The sequence below is a fragment of the Triturus cristatus genome, chromosome 4_2 (genome assembly GCF_964204655.1).
Source record: "Triturus cristatus chromosome 4_2, aTriCri1.1, whole genome shotgun sequence".
In the NCBI taxonomy this organism is placed as follows: domain Eukaryota; kingdom Metazoa; phylum Chordata; class Amphibia; order Caudata; family Salamandridae; genus Triturus; species Triturus cristatus.
The window spans coordinates 770,363,942-770,383,126 of NC_140586.1; positions in this window are offsets into that span (position 1 = coordinate 770,363,942).

A 19,185-nucleotide genomic window follows, 5' to 3' on the forward strand; every position below is an offset into this window, starting at 1 on the left:
TGCTTGTGTAGGATTGCTGATATTATAAACTCTTGTGTGCTGAGTACCAGGACATGCTATGAGTAGGGTAAGTTTGTCACGGGAAACTTGCTATACATTTCTGTTATTTTAGGTACCCGCTTACTGGTCGGACATGTTTTGATGCCACATTGGTGGTACCCCTTGTCCTCCTCCACTCTGGTATAATTTCTGTAGTTCCATCTCTGATACTGCGTAAAGGAATATAGTGCAGTATCTCGTGTTGGAATGTTGATTTATGCTAAAATGACAATAAAGAATTCAAATACAAAAAAATAACTCAGCATTTGCGTTTACTTAGACTTTGAACAAGAGAATGGCTTTGGCAGTTGGCAGTTTGCTTATTTTAAAGGTCTGATCTTAGTATTGGGGAAGGGGGGCAGGTTAAAGGAGAGGCAGGTATTCAGCAGAGCCATTTCTTCCTAGTATAAGTGAAAGGTAGAATTTGCTTTATTAAGTCTCTGAATTTGTTCCAAGTTCCTAGACTCAAATTGAAAATTGCTTTGTAAGTAATGTTTGGTGGTGATTAACCTCAGCATTCTATCTTGCATTTTGCATGGGAATCTATTTAAGAAAAAAAGAAATGTGTAGGTTAGACAGGCAGATGTGTACCTCTGCTAGGACACAATCACAGGCTTTGATTTACATTTTCTTCGGCTCTCGATGAGTGTAAACGGGATGACGACTTGAAGATTTATGCTGCCCCCTTTACTGAGTTTGTTTATTTCCTTGCGGTAGTATTGGTTTCACTTGGCTTTTGTCACAAGTATTAATTTAAACAAATATATCTGTTAGGCTGACCCTTATGGTCGGCTTCTTTAAATTTGTAAATATGACCTAATATTCTTTAGGACAAATGTCTATGGATTAATTGACAATGAGTGTGTCAAAAAGGTAAATGTATTGCTTGCTGTGCCTCAGTTTATGAAGTGAATGAAATATGCTGAAATGCGGTCGGAAGTGAGTTCATGGGATGTTGATCACCCTCAATCAATCTGACAATTGTGTTTCTGTTACTTCTAGTGTATGTTTATGACCTGACCAATCTCTTAGTGGCCTGTTGCTGGGGAAAGCAGAAGAGACCAGAAGCGATAAGGAAGAGTAGACATATTACGTTTCCCCTAAAGAGTCTCCCAGTGATCTTGTTGGCTCTGCAAGTACCATCTTGGTTGCTTAATGCATAGGGTTAGAAACATATATTTGACATTATTGTGCTTGAGAGGCACTAGTTTATAGAGCTGTTCAGGATATGGCCGAGACCAAGATGTTGATACTGGTTGTGTTTGTGGTGTGGGTATGTCATGAGTGGAGGCAGAAAACACCCCATCCCAGGTACCTTGGGACCTCTCAAAATAAGCTGGGTAACAGCAAATATGAATAATTATTAAAAGATGGTAATAATGTATCATGAAAGGTGAAAACAATGAACAAGGCACTTGACTTTTTCTCTGAGGGATAAAATCCTCGATTTTGTTGCAGCTCTTTCTCTTCGTTCCCCTCCTCGAAGTTATTTTGACCTTCAAAATTGTAATTACTATGAATTATTAATGTCACTGTTGTGTTTAAGCTGATTTATATGTATGTTTATTGAGTTGATTTGGCTGCCAACATGTTGCATTTTATCATTTTCAGAGGGTTTGAGACACCGATAGCAGACAAAATTTCAGAAAAGAAATTTCAAAGATTATAAAATGCAAATAGTGCAGTTAATAAAAGATGATAAAATGCAAATAGAGCAATAAATCGCCTGAGAACTGCGCAACATCTCAGCATTAGCACAGCACCCCCTCTACATCAGTGCACCACAACCTGAACAGCCCCACCTCAGCAGCAACTCACCACCAACGCAGCAGAACTTCAGCATCAGCGCAGCACCATCGGAGAACCAGCTCAGCACCACCTATGCACCAGCACAATACCACCCCCCTCAGCAAGACTCAGTACAAGCACAGCACCACTTTAGCACTACCGCAAGTTAAGCACAGCACCACCTGAGCATCAGTGCAAAACTACCACAGCACCACCTCAGCATCGGTGCAGTTACACTTAAGCACCAGTCAGCTTCACACAGCACCAATACAGCAGCACCACTGCAGCGCAATCTGAGCATCACTTAACAGGACCTAATTCCACAACAACCCCAACACAGCACCACCTCAGCATCATCCAGCCCCAGTGCAGCACCACTTTATCACCCCCTAACCACCACCACTGCATCAGCGCAGCACCACGTCAGCACTACTGCATCAATGCAGCACTACCTCAGCACCACCACAGCTTCAGCTCTGCATCACCTCAGCACCAGCGCAGCACCACCTTAACATCAGCATCAGCACAGTGCCACATTCACATCAGTGCACCACCACCAGCACAACTCCATCTCAGCAGCAATTCAGCACCAACACAGCACCACTTCAGCATCACTGCGGCATCTTCTCAGCACAGCTCCAACTCAGCATCACTCAGCAGCATCTCAGCAATCCCTGAGCACCAGCACACCACCTCCTCAGCATCACCTTAGTCTGCCCTTGGAATCTGGCATCTGGTGATTCTCTCCTAGTGTCCATCCGCTGCTCGTGTTGTCATTCAGGTACTATTTGTGAACTTCCACCCTCCTGCTGTTTATGCCTACCATAACCAAAAAAACCTGATAACAAACAAGCATTAGAACAACAGGAAAAGTTGCCAGAAAAAACTAGAAGACATTGTATATATTAATTGTTATTATTTTTTTTTTTGTAAATCTTTTTATTAAACATGACAGGTTAAAGTAACAATTACCATCTAAGTCAAGCATTATTTACATCATCATTATACATTACAGTCCTACAGTCACTGGCAAGAGTCCTTTTTCACTTAACGCCTTGCTTCCCTAGCCCACATCTACTATCGTTTCCTCCCACTACTATGGGGAATTTTCCATTTGATCGCCTCTCGCAAATAGTCTCCCCCGACTGGGATTGCACACAGGTTTCCCCGATACATGTTTCCCATGCTCCAAATCTGTTCCCACTTTTTGGGGCATCCTCTACTTGTGTATACCGTTTTTTCGGCCACCGTGCACCAATCTAGGCCTTTCTCCCACTGCCGCAAGCAGGGTGTTGCCTGTCCCCCCAGTGTTGGGCGATGTTGCGCTTTGCAATTGTGAGTCCCAGTGTAACCCAGGTTCTCCCCTTTTCACTAAGGTCAGTTGGCTTCCATATATTAGGGAGACACCACCCTGGGTCGGGGGTCAGGCTCGTCTTCACTACTTTGGACATTTTCTGGATTACGGCCATGCAGGAGTGTTGTATCTCGGGGTATTCCCAAACTGTAAGGTAATATATTTCCTCCATCCCACACCCTCTTCCACAAGCGATCTCTCCTATTCTGCCCATTTTAGCTAAATGGGTACTTGAGTAGTAAATTCTGTGGAGAATTTTTAGTTGTATTAGCCTGAACTTACTCGATATGGCCACTTCCTTTGGGGACAATAGTGCATCTCGCCAGACTTCTTCGTCTATTTCTCCGATGTTCACCTCCCATTTTTCTATGAGAGTGGTGAGGGGATCCGGGGAGTTATTTATCAATTTTTAGTATGTTAGGGATATGGCTTTCCTTCTCATATAGTCTATCAGGATTCTGTATTCCAATGGAGAGGATTTAGGGAGGGTCATATGTTTGGGGATCGCTGACTGTAGCGCGTTTTTTATCTGCATATAATTTAACGTTTCTTTAGTGGAAAGATCATACTCCTTTTGCAGAAGCTCAAATGATCGAACTCCACCCCTTGTCCACAGATCCCCACCCGAGATATTTCTATGAGATCCCCTTTGTCAAAGTCTTGGTATCTACCCATTGTTCCTAGTATTACTACACCCTGAAGCGGCGTGTACTGCGTAATCTTATTTTCCCAGCCCATCTGTTTTTGGACCACGTGCCAGAGCTGGACCATGATTTTGGTTGGGCCCGTTAGGGTTAGTTTAGTTGACGGGTTGAAGTATAGAGGGCCCTCATGAGTCCCTTATTTCCCAATACGTCTCTATCCATTTGATATGCAGGGTCTTCGGGGGCTTGGTAAACGTAGTGGTTGATGGCAATCAGCTGTGATGCCCAATATTATCGTCTTATGTCTGGCAGCATGATACCTCCATCGTACCAGCCCCAAACCAGTGTTTGTTGCACAATTCTCGAAGGTTTATCAACCCATAATAGCCTTCTCTGCTCATTTTCTATTGCTATGAAGTACTTGGGGGGCACTTGATATTGTCTGTTCTGCAATATGTAAAGAAAGAGAGGGAGCGCCATCATTTTAAAAAGTGCTGCCCGTCCTTACAAGGAGAGAGGCAGCGTCTTCTTATGGTGGACATCACCTTGGAGGCGCCTCAATGGGGGCAATAGGTTGCGATCGTAGAAGATGTCTGAAGATTTCGTTATGAACACTCCTAGATAACCGAAATCCGACCGTGACTATATCTGCCTTGCATGTCTTTAGGAGTGTTGGAGGGTGCCCATACAACACAAACATGGTAGATTTAGTCCAATTTATATTATAGCCCAAGTATTTCCCGAAGTTAGTAAATATGTTTAATACTCTACAGGTCGATTTTCTAGGGGAAGCCAAGTACAGCAGGACATTGTCTGCATATAGGGATATTCCATCTTTCCATTCCTCAGACCATTGCAGGCCCTTGATTAATGGATCCCTGTGGACCCATGATGCTAGTGGCTCCAACATTTATGCAAAGATCAATAGCGACAATGGGCAACCTTGTTGGTTTCCTGTTCTCAGTGGAAAGCTACGAGATATAGTATTGTTGACTACCACCCGTGCCACAGGATCAGAGTATTATAGTTCGATCCATGCCCTGAAGTTCGGTCCAAATCCCATTTTATCTAGTACTGCGAACAGGTAGGGTCACTAGATAGTATCAAAGGCCATTTGGGCGTCTAGTGACATTACCACTGCATCTTCTCTTATTGTATCCGCCCTTCCCAGCACTCCAAAGAGCCTGTGTAGATTAAGTGCTGTATTCCTCACCAGCATGAAGCCGGGTTGGTCTAAATGCACCAGCTTAGAGATTACCTGGATAAGGCGATCCGCAAGTAGTTTTGCCAGGATTTTTGCTTTCGCGTTAAGCAGTGAGATAGGTCGGTAGGATGTGCACTCATCCCTAGGCTTTCCCTTTTTGTGTATCTCAACAATGGAGGATCTATGCTGATCCTCGGGCAATCTCTCCATCTCTCGACTCTCTACATACATCTTTTTTAGATGGGGGGCTAACGTGGTTGCTGGGACCTTATACAGTTCTATTGGGAGGTCATTGGGACCAGAAGCTTTTCCCGACTGAATATTACGGATCGCTTCTGCAACCTCTTTCTCCAATATTTCGTCTTCTGTGAGGCATAGGGCTTCTACATCTAAAACCGGGAAGGGCCATGTCTATAAACAGGCTCCTAGTGCCTTCCATGGTACATTGTCTTGAGGTGGAGTATACCTCACTATAGTGTTTAGTGAATGCCTCTGCTATTTTGTCAGGATCTCCTCTCATTTGTGCAGTTATGGAGGTTACTACCGTACTGGCCTAGTCACTCCAGTCCAGCCAGGCGAGAAGTTTTCTGGTCTTGTCCCCCACCTCATATCTTGTACCTGACTGCCCTATGATGGGTCTTGGCTGCCTCGGGGGCCATTTCACGGTATTCTTTTGTTTTAATGGCTAAGTTGTGTCTGTTTTCTTCTGTGTTATTGTCCACTAGGGCCCCTTCGATTTGTATAAGTTCCCCCTTCAGTTTTTCCAAAGCTGACCTTTTTTCCTTTCTGTGGCCAGCGAATAAGGAAATAGCTTGACCCCTTATAATCGGCTTATAGGCCTCCCATGGAGATGCTTTGGAATTGACAGACCCTGTGTTTTCCTCAAAGTAATATTTTGTTGTTTGGATCAGATTCTTTTCAATCGTGGGGATTTTGAGCCACCAGTCGTCGATCCTTTTCCTTCCCACCAGTCTGGGCCCCGACTCTAAATAGACCGCCCATAGCGGTGAATGGTCCGAGATCCCTCTAGCCATATGGCACACTTCTTTGAGTTTCCATATTAAGTCGGGTAGTGTGATAATATAGTCTATTCTTGACAAACTGTTATTGGCACTGGAACAAAATGTATATTGTTTCGCTGTGAGGTTGTGGCTTTGCCAGACATCAGCAAACCCCATTGCATCCAAAAAGTTCAGAAATTTAGAGTTAGTTTGCTGTGTGGCTCGCTGTGGGTGCCTGTCTAAGTTCGCCGAAAGCACAGCATTGAAGTCTCCCCCAATTGGGACCTCCTCCAATGGCATTAATAATAACATTCCCCTAAATCTTGGAATGATGGTATTTGAAGTGCAGAACGAATGTATACTGAAACAATAGTGATGGTCTTCCCCAGCCATGTCCCTGAGACCAGTCCATCCCAATACATCCATACAGGTATAGTTTGCTACGAATGGAAAGGTTTTTCTCTGCAATATACCCACTCCCCTCGATCCCGTGGAGAATCCCGCATGGGCAATCAGTTTATATCCCCACCTGTCTGGGGCTTTACAGTTATTTCTGACTCATGCATTTCCTGGAGTAGAATGATGTTTGGTGGTGGTGCTTTATATATTGAAACACCATTCCTCTCTTAATTCTATCTCCCAACCTATTCACGTTCCAGGAGAGCAGTCTCAGTCCCGGGCCCCTACTTCCCTCTATACCCACTGCCATTGATTTTTCCTTGCATCCTCGAATGTGGTTTTCCCCAATATAGGTGATGTACATGCACTTCCATAATATTATACATATCTACATGGTCAACTTGGCAAACATTTACCTTTTTTCCTGTCAAATACTGCGGTGTCCTGATGAACAACCCTGCACCCTTAATTACCCAACACCCATCCCATCCCTCCCCTCCCACAACAATCCCAAGTTTTAAAATCAGATTACAACTCCCTGCCTCCCTGCATTCTGGGCTCAGAACTGCCCATTACCCCAACTCTACAGAGTGCCTGTCGCCCTAAACCATTTTTTACCATCTAAGGGGGAATAACGGGGCTTTTTCCCTATCTCCACCAAACTCCTCAAACATTTCCAGGGAATCAGTTCATACTTTTCTTGGCCAGGTTGAGGTCTGAGTCTTTTTGTCTCTCCTACTCTGGAGCTCTTGTTGTATATCGTTAATGGCTCATCTGGATACTTAGTGTTTGTGTGTCTCTACCTTTTCCTTTGTACCCTTTTGACACAATCATTATTCTCCCCTGTGGTCTGTCTGCTTTTGGCCGTGTTCTGCCATTGGTCCGTGGATTCCTGCGATGTGTGCCACTTTTTCCCACACCTATCCGTAGGGCTACCACCCCCGGACAACCTCCATCCCGCCAGCCACTCCCTTGTCATGTCCGGATTGTCCAGACTTTACCATCTGCCTCTGCTCTTAGTTTCATAGGGAATATCATCATTCAATTATTGAAATCTTTAAAGATCCAGTCCAAACGCAAACTTTCTTTTTTGATCCGTGCTTTATTGCCCATCATATAAGTTCAAAATTCATCCAATAAACTTGACAATGTAATCTGCCAAAAATACATGTGTTGTCCAATCTAGGACATCATAAGGGCTGAAAGAAGGAAAAATAATGTACACATCAGTTGCAAAATCCACAAATTCTATGAACATCATTTCATTATGATCATCTTCAGCAATTTAGTAAATGCATAACTAGAAACAACTAAATCATGAAACTAATTATCTGATCATCATCCAATAACAGAATGGACAAATATAATCTTTTACCCACAACTCAAGGAAGCCTGCCTATGTAACATACTTCACAGTTCCCTGAACTTTATACAATATAAAAAAATATTTGTTATTTGTAATACCAAGTACTATACAAAAGGTCACCTCCAAGCACTAAATCCTACTTCACTGTTATATACTCAACCGTTCCTCCATGTCTTTCCATCAGCCTGCTTGATCTGAGATGTCATGAGTGATGTCATCAGTGATGTCACTGACCATGTCATGAGTGATGTAATATGTGAAGTCATCAGCAGTGCATTGCGGGGGAACGAGTTATAGTTACCTCAACTAGCTATAACGGGTGAATTTCTCTAGTTTTGTACAAGTGAAATGCCCAACTAACTATAACGTCACTGAAACCTGTGTTTTTTCAGTGAATTTTTAAGGTTTTTTAAATGCTAATTATAACGTCCTTGAAACCTATGGTTTTTCAGGGAATTTCAAAGGTTTTTTAAAATGCTAATTTATAACTATGCCTACAGAGGTAGGACATGTGCAGAAAGAAGAAGAAAGGCGCAGAAAAAAGCAATAGAAATGCAGAAAGAGGCAACAGAAGTCCAGAAAGATGAAGAATGGTGCAGAAAGAAGAAATAGATATGCAGAAAGAACCAACAGAGGTGCAGAAAGAGGCCTTGTTGCAAAGTCCTCCTGTGTCCTCAACTTTTTGCTTATTGGTACTGGTGGTAACTGACTCTGACTAACCAGGCCAGGAGCCAGTGCTATGCTGAAAGACACTTAGATTACACCGAAAACACCAAAATACACTAGGGTACACTATGGGTTGTGGTTAACCCTCGGCGGACAACTGCACTACGCTCACAAAGTTTGCGTAGTTTGTGCTACTTTGCGCTAGGTGAATTGCACGTAGCACAGTGCAAACTCACGTAGCGTAGCGGGCATTTTTTGATCGCTCGCAGTCCTCAATGTCAAGTTGGTGACCGTGAGCGAGCAAAATGATATCCCTGCGAGACTTTTTCCTTGTTCGCAATCAGCAACCTCAAGTTGCCGATCGCGAGAATGGAAAATAAATCTCCCAGCGAGATTCTCAACGCGGGGAGGTCAGGTTTCTCATTGTGAGTGGTCGCGTATGATCACGACCGCTCGCAATGAGAAACTACCAGTCCGCGTTGAGAAAGCTGCAGCTCGTGTAAAAATCTACCTGAGCGGTAGAAAACGACAGCTCGCACTGTGCAAGATGCCGTTTTCAATGATTGCACACAATCATCGCGAACAGCGCACTACGCAGTTCCCATAGTGCTACGCGTATCTCGGGTAGTGCGAAGTGCATTTCGCGTTACTACGCGTAGCGCTACTACGCGAACTACGCTCAGGGTTAGTTGTGGTACCCCTGTGAGTGGCATGACCTCCCCTGTAATCCCCTGTCCGAGGTGCAGAAAGAAGCAAGAGCAGTGCAGAAAGAACCAACAGCAAGAGGGGTGCAGAAAGAGGTGGGAGAGGTACATGAAGAAGCAAGAGAGGTACAGAAAGAAGCAAGAGAAGTGCAGAAAGAAGCAACAGGGGTACAGAAAGAGGCAAGAGAGGTGCAGAAACAGGCAGGAAAGGTGCAGAAAGAGGGAACAGGGGTGCAGAAAGACATAAGAGAGGTGCAGAAATAAAACAGAGGCATGCAAAAAGAGACAAGAAGGGTGCAGAAAAAAGCAACTGAGGTGCAGAAAGAGGCAACAGAGGTGCAGAAAGGCGCAAGAGACGCAAGAGAGGTATAGAAACAACCAAGAGAAGTGCAGAAAGAGGCAAGAGAATTGCTCAAAGAAGCAACAGAGTTGTGGAAAGAAGTAAGAGAAGTGCAGAAAGAAGCAAGTGGGGTGCACAAAGAGGCAAGAGGGATGCAAAAAAGGGAAGAAGGGTGCAGAAATAAGCAAAAGAGGTGCAGACAAAAGCAAGAGAAGTGCTGAAAGAAGCAAGAGAGATGCAGAAAAAGGGGAGACGAGTGCAGAAAGAGACAACAGGGGTGCAGAAAGAGACAACAGGGGTGCATAAAGAAGCAAGAGAGGTACAGAAAGAGGCAATAGAGATACAGAAAGAGGCAAGTGAGGTGCAGAGGGAGGCAAGAGAACTACAGAAAGAGGTGTGAGAGTTGCAGAAACAGGCAAAAGAGGTGCAGAAAGAGGGAACATGTATACAGACAGAGGCAAGAGAGGTGCAGAAAGAGGGAAGAGAGGTACAGAGAGGCAGGAGGGATGCAGACATTTGCAAAAGAAGTACAGAAAGAAGCAAGAACAGTGCAGAAAGAACCAATAGAGGTACAGAAAGAGGCAAGAGGGGTGCAGAAAGGGGTAAGAGAGATACACAAAGAGGCAAGCAAGTTATAGAAAGAGGCTAGAGGGGTTCAGAAAGAAGGAAGAGAAGTACAGAAAGAAGCAACAGAGGAGCTGGGAGAGATGAAAAGGACACAGAAAGAGGCAACAGAATTACTGAAAGAAGAAATAGAGGTATAGAAAGAAACAAGTGAAGTGCGGAAAAGGCAATTAAGGTGCAGAAAGAGAAAAGAGGGTTGCAAAAAGACGCAAGAAGGGTGCAGAAAGAAGCAAGTGAGGTGCAGAAAGAGGCAACAGAGGTGCAGAAAGATGCAAGAGAGGTACAGAAACAAGCAAGAGAAGTGTAGAAAGAGAAAAGAGAATTGCTAAAAGAAGCAACAGAGGTGTGGAAAGAAGCAAGAGAAGTGCAGAAAGAGGCAAGTGAGGTACAGAAAGAGGCAAGAGAGGTGTAGAAAATGACAAGAGAACAGCTGAAAGAGGCAAAAAGGATGCAAAAAAGGAAGAAGGGTATATAAAGAAGCAAGAGAGGTGCAGAAAGAAGCAAGAGAAGTGCAGAAAGAAGCAAGAGAGGTGCAGAAAGAGGGAGTATGAGTGCAGAAAGAGACAACAGGGGTGTAGAAGGAGGCAAGTGAACTTCAGAAAGAGGCAAGAGAGTTGCAGAAACAGAAAAAGGGGTGCAGTAAGAGGGAACATGTGTGTAGACAGAGGCAAGAGAGGTGCAGAAAGAGGGAAGCGGGGTACAGAAAGATGCAGGAGGGATGCAGAAATTTGCAAAAGAGGTGCAGAAAGAAGCAATTGCAGTGCAGAAAGAACCAATAGAGGTGCAGAAAGAGGCAGGAGGGGTGCAGAAAGAGGTAGGAGAGGTGCACAAAGAGGCAAGAGGGGTACAGAAATAGGTAAGAGGGGAGCAGAAAGAAGGAAAAGAAGTACAGAAAGAAGCTACAGAGGTGCTGAAAAAGACAAGATGGGTGCACAAAGGGGCAAGCGAATTGCTAAAAGAAGCAATAGAGGTATAGAGAGAAGAAAGAGAAGTACAGAAAGAGACAAGTAAGGTGCAGAAAGAAGCAAGAGCAGTACTAAAAGAACCAACAGAGGTTCAGAAAGCGGCAAGAGGGGTGAAGAAAGAGGTAGGAGAGGAACACAAAGATGCAAGACAAGTACAGAAAGAGGCAGGAGTGGTGCAGAAAGAAAGAAGAAAAGTAGAGAATTATGTAACAGGTGCTGAAAGAGGTATGAAGCGTACAGAACAAGCAAGAGAAGTGCAGAAAGAGGCAAGTGAGGTACAGAAAGAAGCAAGAGCAGTACAGAAAGAACCGACATAGGTGCAAAAAGAGACAAGAGGGGTGTGGAAAGAGGTAGGAAAGGTGCAGCAAGAGGCAAAAGAGGTACAGAAAAAGGCAAGAGGGGTGAAGAAAGAAGGAAGAGAAGAGCCGAAAGAGGCATGAGAATTGCTGAAAGAAGCAACAGAGTTGTACAAAGAAGCAAATAAAAGTACAGAAAGAGGCAAGAGAGGTGCAGAGAGAGGGAAGAGGGGCACAGAAAGAGGCAGGAGGGATGCAGACATTTGCAAAAGATGTGCTGAAAGAAGCAAGAGCAGTGCATAAAGTACCAACAGAGGTGCAAATAGGGGCAATAGGGTGCAGAAAAAGGTAGGAGAAGTACACAAAGAGGCAGGAGAGGTACAGAAAGAGGCAGGAGGGATGCAGAAAGAAAGAAGAGAAGTGAAGAAAAAGCAACAGAGGTGCAGAAAGAGGCGTGAAGGGTGCAGAAAGAGCAAGAGAAGTGCAGAAAAAGCAACAGAGGTACAGAAAGAGGCAAGAGAGGTGCAGAAAGAGGGCAGAGGGGTGAAGAAAGAGGCAAGAGGGGTGCAGAAAGAAGCAAGTGAGGTGCAGAAAGAAGCAACATAGGTGCAGAAAGACGCAAGAGAGGTGCAGAAACAAGCAAGAGAAGTGCAGAAAGAGTCAAGAGAATTGCTGAAAGAAGCAATAGAGGTATAGAAAGAAGCAAGAGAAGTGCAGAAAGGGGCATGTGAGGTGCAGAAAGAAGCAAGAGCAGTGCAGAAAGAACCAACAGAGGTTCAAAAAGAGGCAAGAGGGGTGCAGAAAGAGGCAAGAGAAGTGCAGAAAGAGGCACTTGGGATGAATAAAGAGGCACTTGGGATGCATAAAGAGGCAAGAGAGGTACATAAAGAGGCTCATGAAGTGCAGAAAGAAGCAAGAGAGGTACAGAAGGAAGAGAGTGAGGTACAGATTCACAGGCAAGTGATGTGCAGAAAGAGGCAAGAGATGTACAGAAAGAGGCAAGGGAACTGCAGAAACAGGCAAGAGAAATGCACAAAGAGGGAAGAGAAGAGCAGAAAGATGCAAGACAGGTGTAAAAAGAAGCAAGAAAAGTGCACAAAGAGGCAAGTGAGGTGCAGAAAGAGGCAAAAGAGGTGTAGAAAGAGGCAAGAGAAGCACAGAAAGAAGAGAAGTTTGTGCGGTTTAGCACCAGTTTAACACCCACATTTTGCAATAAGTAACACATGACCATTCCAGCTTTGCCAAGGGCCTTCCACCACGCTGTAACACATGATGCTGCATTTTTTGGGAACATTTAAGCTGTTTGAGCTAGAAACAAGGTTTTTTTTGTTCAAATCTCCAGATTAGGGAGCAGATGATGAATTATGTGGCTAATGCGGAAAATGTATAATTGTGCAAAAGTCGGTGCAGCCAAACAGTCGCATAATTCCAGTAGCTCTGCTCATACCTCTGATTAGGTCCACAAGTGCTCCTCAGTGATTCCTTCTTTTTCTGTCTCACTGAGTTCATAGTTGAGCTTCCATGGAGAAATGGAAGACTAAACCTGAGGTTACCACCCCACAACACAGACTAGCATACCACATAATTATTCTCCATAACGCATAATCCCAATCTACATAATTCCTATAAAATAAATACCACATACTTTCTATCCACATAATTTCACTACACAACTTACCACACAATTCCACAACACACAACGCATACCCACTCCACTCCACTCTCAAAAACATTATTAAAAAACGTTTACATTTATAACGCCAATAGCTCTTACTCTCGCAAATATGAAACCTATTACATTGCAAACACTTCTTTAACTAGTAGTCGCGTTTGCAGAGTGGCGGAGAAAGAGTGCTGGTCCTCTGACCAGCGCTTAGGAATTCCACTGCGTAGGACTTACAGGAGGTACCAGGAGGGCTTTTTGGCCTTCAAAGTGTCTCAGGAGTAAATTGAACTTCATCCTCAATCCCATGGTCTGCCAGGAGGCACATTTGCTGAGCGGTGGAGAAAGGGGTGCATGGCCTCCAAAGACGTCTTAGCAATCCCACTGTGTGGGACTTACTGGAGGTAACAACAGGGGTATTTTTCCCCCAAGGACATCCTTGGGGGGCAACTACTCCTCCTACTACCTCCAGTAAGTCTCACACATCAGGATTGCTAAGTTCTCATAGCAGGCCACACACCCTTTCCCCACCACTCTGCAAACGCGCTCCCTTGCACTCTCTTGGATGGGGATTGAAGTCCCCTTCACTGCTGGGGGTCCTTAAGGGCCAACTAACCTACCTCTTACCTCCAGTAACCCCCACACAGTGGGATTGATGAGAGGTGGACACAGGCCACACCCCATTTCTCCACCACTCTGCAAACACGCCTCCTGGCGTGCTCTTGGTTGGGGGATGAAGTCTCCTTTCCTCATGAGGGTCCCTGGGTGCCAACTAGCCCACCAGGTACCTCTAGTAAGCACCACACAGCTGGATTGCTGAGAGGTGGTCTGAGGACAGACATCTTTTTACAACACTCTGCAAACACACCCCCTGGCAAAGCTACTGCTTGGGGGATGAAATCCACTTGTGTCCTGAGGTCCCCAAGACACAAGAGGACCTCATCCCCCCACCAGCAGTGCATCAAGAGGTGCGTTTGCAGAGTGGTGCAAAAAGGGGCATTGCCTCGGACCACCTCTCAGCAATCCAGCTGTGTGGCGCTTACTAGAGGTACCTGGTGGACTAGTTGGCCCTCAGGGACCCTCAGTATTCAAGGGGACATAATTCCTCATCTTAGAACGTGACAAGGGGCACATTTGCAGAGTGGTGCAGGGAGGGGATGGGGCTTCCAGCGAGATGCTGGCTTTTTACATTTTTTTATTTTTTTAGAAGGGGGCTGTGTGGCCTCCCTTCTTTCAATGTTTTTGGGCCCTGGGGACACCACCACCCACATCCCCCAGGGCCTTACCCTCATTTTTTGTAAAAATGGGAAGGGGGCCATGTGGACCCCCTACCGAGGCATGGCCTCATTTTAATTTTTTTATTAATACAGAAGCGGGGCTGCATTGCCCCCCTTCCCTGGGCCACTATTGGCCCCGGGGACCCCATCCCCTGGGGCCTGGCCTCTTTTTTATTTAATTACGGGAGGGGGCTGCGTGGCCCCCCTTCCCTAGGCCACTTCTGGCCCTGGGACCCCATCCACTGGGGCCTGGCCAGACTTAATTTATTTTTATTTTTTGGAGGGGGACCATGCGGCCCCACGCCTGAGGCCAATTTTGGCCCCGGTGACCCCATCCCCGTGGCTGGCCTTATTTAAAAAAATTAAATAAACACCAAATGGGAGGGGGCCAAGGGCCCTCCTCCTGTGCCACTTCTGGCCCAGGGGACCCCATCCCCAGGGCCCACCCTAAAGTTGGGGACCATGGGAGATCCCAATGCCCCCATGGTCCCTGCCGGCCCCTCGCCTCCTGTGGGAGCCAGCATTGCTTTTGGGCAACGGGAGCTGCAAACATGCAGCTCCCCTTGCCCAAAAGCAATTCTGCTTTGCTTTGTTGCTCTCGCGTCAACAAAGCAAAGCAGAGTTTGCTATGGCAAGGCAGGAGCCGTGCTCCCGCTCTGCCATAGCAAACAGCAATGTCCCGGGGGTGGGCACCCCGGGACATTGCAGGACCTGGCTCTGGGGGGTGGCAGTCCCCAGGGCCAAGGAGGGCTCTAGGAGTGGGTCGCACAGCCCCCTCCCATCTTATGCCAAGCCCCTGGGAGGTGATGGACCCCAGGACCCGGGGGTCTGCAACAGACCCCCGTAGTCGCATAATTTGTGCACCGGGGAGGTGGTGGTCCCCGGGGCAGTGTGTGGGGGTTTGAGCCCCCCACACCTTGATTCTGGTCACGCCGGGGAGGTGGCAGTCCCCAGGGCTGCGGGGGGGGCCATGTGCTCCCCTGTATATCAATCTTGTAGCCCCAGGGAGGTGGTGGTCCCCGGGGCTTGGGGGGCATCCAAGGCCTCCCACTCCAAATTAATAATTGCGCCGGGAGCTGGCAGTCCCTGGGGCTTGGGGGGGCCCGTGATGCCCTGCCTTAAATTTACAATGCCTGGGGAAGTGGCGGTCCTTGGGGCAGCATGGGGGAGAAGCCCCCATGCAGTTCAAAATAATGCCCCAGGGAGGTCGCGGTCCCTGGGGCTGCGGCAGTGCCACATGCCCCCACATATAATCATCTAAGTCCTGGGGAGGTGGTGGTCCCCAGGGCTGCTGGGGCCCCCGCTAATTATTTATGCATTGCCCCTGGACCTAGCCCACCCAGGGGCTTATAGATAACAAAGCGTGGCAGACCGTGCTTCATTTATTTTTCCGGCCGGATTCGCACACCCAGCACGAATTTGGCTAATTTTCTTTAAAAAAAATCCTTTTTGGGTGCTGGTGGTCCTTGTGGGACCCCCTGCGCAGGCCTAGGGGTACAGAGTGTTTCTACCCTGCCCCCTTTTCTTTTTTTTAAGCCTTTATTCTACTAATTTCTTGTGTCTTGGTTACCGAGTCACAAGATGGCTGCCAACACTTCCTGGTTTGGACTGTTGGCAGCCAATAAGAATCAAGCTTGTGCTCGGGAGGGTTTGTGAATCCTCCTCTATGCTCAGATATCGATATTTTTATTTTTTGAATCTCTCAAGAACTACTGAACGGATTTACACCATTTAAAAAAAAAGGTCGCTTTCTGAACCAAGAGCTACCTTTTTGTTAAATGTCGTGTAATTCCATTCAGCAGTTTGGGCATTCATTAGTTAGCAAAAAGCACATTGTATTTCAGAGATAGTGAAGCAAGGAAGAACTGGCATGGCCAAATCATTTTAATGAAGAGCAAAAGAAGTGTTTCAAGTTGGTACTATCAGACGAAGGGAGGAATCCAAGGACGTCTTGGAAGCAGAGACTGGAATATGGGAGAAGTGTTCAAGACTCCAAGTTCTTTCTTGGGAACTAGAAAAGTATTATGATGCCTATGAGGTCATATTTCCTAAATGTGCTTTTTAATTAGTGAACCCATCTTGAGTTTGGTCAGATTCTCTTTAGACTTGGCTTGGTGCAAACTTCTCTTGACATCTCCTATTGTGTGACTCCATCCTATACATAACTCCTTACCTTCTACAGAGGTTATCATGCTGACACATTTCTTGCTTCCTTGACTTAATAGAGATTTACCTATCCTTAGTTTAGTATAGTGTTCAGCAGATGTTGTCAATTTCTTCCACGTATGGGAAAAAGGGTCAGTACCATTAGTCTGGTAATCACACCTTTGGTTATCTTTTGAATTGCTGCCAGTGAAATTATTATATGCTCTTTGCTGTTGAGGACCAATATTTTATGCTGCATTGGTCTTCCTTTGATAATTGTGTACTTTTATAGTATGTTCTTGAGATTGATTTTTATCAATCTGGATTTGAGTTTGTAATAAACCTTTTACATTTAAGTTACTGACTCAGACTTTTATTCTGTGGTCCTAAGGGTCACACTGTACCTTTAAGATTTAAATTGTTGCTAAACCTTTTTCCTCTCAGGATACTAAAAAGGTTTAGTGACCACAGTAAATCGAAAGAAAGGACCCATAGCATTGTCAGATGGTAGCATACTAAGAGTGGCTAGATGCTGAAGTGGAGGGGTTAGAAAACTGTAAATTCAGATTATTACAGATCCAATCTCAGATCCTGATGTCCATGTTTCGGATTGGAGAATCGGTGTCAGTGATGTTCCGGTGAGTCGAGAGTGAGTTGAGAGAAACAGCAATGGAGTGAGTATCACCAGGGTTATGTATAAGCTGCTCATGCTTAGCTTGCAGAGTTGGTGAATTATGTGGTGTATTGTGCCGATTACATGATATGGTGTGCTAATGCTTTAGATTATCATGGGAGTGTAACATTTATTGTGGAGCTGTCATTGGGTCCGACATGACCTAACATCCAGGGATGATATTAAAAAGTGTAGGAGACATTACATTGTAATATTATTCTGAAGGTTTGTGGGGTTTGTCTTTGATAGCCCATTGAAGATGGGGACGTTTATCTTTTGTGTAAAAGCAAGGCATGATTAGTGTGGCAGTCAATTTGTGCAGGAGAAAACTGCACCAATCAGAGTGATTCCCCGCTGGATGAGGTTTCATTTGAATGTGTGTTTGTGTTACTTTTGAATGCTTGATTTCTCATGATACTTTAGCTAACAGACAGTTGTTACTTGTTGATATTCCGTTGTATTTAGTTGTAAGTGTTTTGCTGAAAAGTGTGTGTTCTGGAAAATTGTAAAGGAGGGTGAGCTGCTGCGAAGTGTTAGATTGTTGTCACAGTGTGCTGTGCTGGAAAAGCTCAGTTGGCCTGAAGCCATACTGTTATTGGCTGTCTACGTTAGGAGGTGTTGCGTTGTTATTGGTGATGATTGGAGTGAGATTTTAAATAAAATATTGATGACATTTTGATTGAAAATCAAATGTTTAAAGTTATGCAGATGCAAGGTGGGATGCAGAGCAGAAAATGTGGGGAACGGACATGATCGAAGGAGCAAAATTATACCCATTACTGCAAAGCGGAAAAGGAGAAAAAGGGATTGAAATGAGAAAGAAGGATGAAACAAAAGAGTCAGGAGAGAAAGATAAAAAGAGGGAGAGTGATGCTAGTGATAGTCTTTAGATGTATTAATGTCTGAGTGATCACCTCCGTATAATGAGATTCGAAAGGAGGGAGGTGGGAGCGAGGTTGCAAATGAGAATGCCGGATTGCCAGCTGCACCTGTAGTTACTAGCCCTGGTCTGATAGGGACTTCTCTTGTGAAAAAGGAGCAGAGCATGAAGGGAACTAGTCCAGTGAATCAAAATATGATAGGAGGAAATCCAGGGACTTATGTTCCTGGGACCTCCACTGTTTGCACAGTCCCAGGAGCACTTACAGTCCCTGTTACCACTGGAGCAGTGATTTTTATATATAAACCTGGTTTGGGGGAAATGTCACTCAAAACCAACTGTCTGCACTCAACAACAAGCATTAGCAGTTACATCAATGAGACAAAGGGTGGGATGATTTGTTCCTTCAAGTCCAATGAATGCAAGTTCTCCGTGTGGTGCAAGTGCAGATCCATCTTTGAATCAGACTGGATTTTGACCTTTGAGGTCATTCCCGGGGTTACCAGATCTGGGTTCAGTTACTTGGAAGCCGCCTCGAAGTATGCAGAGTAGCACACCTAAATTAAAGGTAGTCTCTAAAGCTCCCGAGGTACATCCTGGTCTTAATGTCCAGCAACTGGAAGATTTTTTTAAATCTCTTATTGCTACCTCGAATGAGAGTGGAACTACAGAAGTCCACTTTGAAAGTAAGGTTGGTGGATGTGGGACAATTAAAGTTGGAATTGGATGAGATGAAACTTGGTGTCTTACATTGGATTGAATAGAATCATATCAGTTGAGTGAACTTATGTTTATAAGTAAGGATGTTCAAAGGAGAGCAAGACAAACCCATGGTAAATTATCTGAATTAGCTCTAATTCTATTAGAAATATGAGGTAGATTTGGAGCAGACAAGGACTTTACAAAAAGGCCACTGACTAGCTTTTAGTGATCCGCACGTAGAACATATGAGAATACCTGTGATGAAGATGCAAATTCTGGTATTAATTCACAGTATACAGATTTGGAATGAATTAGAGAAGTGGGAAGTTAAATGATCAAAAAGAACGACTCCCAAGAGAACAATGGGAGATCCTCCTCCTCCCGGAGGTTAGGGGAAATGGGAGCCTCAAGCTTCCCTTTGTGGAGGTTACGTATATGTATGTAAAGTAGGAGTG